Here is a 2,574-nt window from a genome sequence, read left to right as displayed (position 1 = left end):
TGCAGGTCTGGATATGTTCAAAGTGTCACTTTGTCAGACGGCAGCAGGAAAGCCCATCACCCTCGGATAAACTTGAGCTCACAGGCAAAGCTCAGGACCCCAAATCGAAAGGACCCTGGCGTGTCACCAGGGACTCAGGCAAGTGTGACTTTATGACTTGCCAGAATCAAGTGTTCCTTCAACAGTCTAAGTCTACTAAGAAAACTTCTGCAAAAATCAATTAGATGCTTTTTAAAGAAAGTTGTTCATGCTTTTGATGCATTTTTTTTTTCCAGTTAAATAATGAAGCAACAAGCAGGCCAAGAGCATTCTTCAAGTTAAAATGTTAAGGTTATTCTAATTGTACCTAATCTTTATTGTTTCAGAGACCAAAATTAAAAGTGCTTCGTGTGAAACCATTAATCAAAATGAAGTCACTGCTCACTACCCCGAGAATTAAATGCACCCACAGGGTTTCACATTCTAACCAGGGGATGTACCATTCAATCATTTACTTATTACACAGGCCCTTTAAATAATTAAACGGTATTTCCAGGTCTTATGTGCTGTATGAAGAGGAACAATGAGGTTTTTAATTGCAGAATTTCATGCTTGAATTTCCACATCTTTGGAGGAAAGAAAGCCAATGTTCTAGAGTGGATGGTGGGGATATCAAAGTGTTTCCTGATGTAATTTTTTTCTACAGAAAAGAACATACTACTCATTCCTGTCCTCTAGATCCAGCATGGATTATCTACAGAGCCATTTACCTCTAATTAAATAAACACTCTATTGGCCTCCTTTTTAGCACCTTGGAGCTGCCAATCCAAGTAGAATGCAGTAAGCTCCCCCGCCCCATACAAACCTTCAAGTTGTGAACTTTCAAAGATGCAAACGTGTGTTCCATCACGGTCAGGCATGAGTGAAATCACAGCTCACCCTCTGTCTCCTATTACTGATGACTCTTCCGCTCCACCATCTCCCATCTCCTCTCCTCCAAGCAGTAACTCTCCTTATCTGTTCACTCAATGCCAGCCCCTATATGCCAACTGCTGTACTGTTCTACCGTACTTTTCAAGGTCCTCTACTGTAAGAGTAAAAATGTTTTCTTCCTTTTATTGTGTTTGCTTTTAATGTAGTATATGTGTGAAAAGTAATATAAACCTATCACAGCACAGCACTATATAGCTGATTGTGTTAGTCGGGTACCTAGACTAACTTTGTTGGATTTATGAATGAATTGGACTTATGGACGTCATCTTGGTATGGAACTCGTTTGCATGTAGAGAACTCACTGTATACAAATTTAGTATCACTACATGTTATTCTGGTGTATTAGTTTTTTAAGTTTGGGGCTTTTCTGCCAATTTTATTTAGGATATGATTCACAGATAGTACAATTGACTCATTTAAAATATAAAATACAACAGATTTAAGCATATTCACATTACACAATGATAGCTACATCACTTTTTGAACATTTTTATCACTCTAAGAATAAGCTACCATGCTACTGGAGAGCAGTGGAGAAATAACTCCAGGAAGAATGAAGGGATGGAGCCAAAGCAAAAAGAATACCCAGCTGTGGATGTGACTGGTGATAGAAGCAAGGTCTGATGCTGTAAAGAGCAATATTGCATAGGAACCTAGAATGTCAGGTCCATGAATCAAGGCAAACTGGAAGTGGTCAAACAAGAGATGGCAAGAGTGAATGTTGACATTCTAGGAATCAGCAAACTGAAATGGACTGAAATGGGTGAATTTAACTCAGATGACCATTATATCTACTACTGTGGGCAGGAATCCCTCAGAAGAAATGGAGTGGCCATCGTGGTCAACAAAAGAGTCTGAAATGCAGTACTTGGATGCAATCTCAAAAACGACAGAATGATCTCTGTTCGTTTCCAACGCAAACCATTCAATATCACAGTAATCCAAGCCTATGCCCCAACCAGTAACGCTGAAGAAGCTGAAGTTGAACAGTTCTATGAAGACCTACAAGACCTTTTAGAACTAACACCCAAAAAAGATGTCCTTTTCATTATAGGGGACTGGAATGCAAAAGTAGGAAGTCAAGAAACACCTGGAGTAACAGGCAAATTTGGCCTTGGAATACGGAATGAAGCAGGGCAAAGACTAATAGAGTTTTGCCAAGAAAATGCACTGGTCATAGCAAACACCCTCTTCCAACAACACAAGAGAAGACTCTACACATGGACATCACCAAATGGTCAACACCAAAATCAGATTGATTATATTCTTTGCAGCCAAAGATGGAGAAGCTCTATACAGTCAACAAAAACAAGACCAGGAGCTGACTGTGTCTCAGATCATGAACTCCTTATTGCCAAATTCAGACTTAAATTGAAGAAAGTAGGGAAAACCACTAGACCATTCAGGTATGATCTAAATCAAATCCCTTATGATTATACAGTAGAAGTGAGAAATAGATTTAAGGGCCTAGATCTGATGGATAGAGTGCCTGATGAACTATGGAATGAGGTTTGTGACATTGTACAGGAGACAGGGATCAAGACCATTCCTATGGAAAATAAATGCAAAAAAGCAAAATGGCTGTCTGGGGAGGCCTTTACA

The sequence above is a fragment of the Bison bison genome, unplaced genomic scaffold (genome assembly GCF_000754665.1).
Source record: "Bison bison bison isolate TAMUID 2011002044 unplaced genomic scaffold, Bison_UMD1.0 scf7180017864043, whole genome shotgun sequence".
Taxonomy (NCBI): domain Eukaryota; kingdom Metazoa; phylum Chordata; class Mammalia; order Artiodactyla; family Bovidae; genus Bison; species Bison bison.
Note: the sequence above shows the minus strand (reverse complement) of the source record.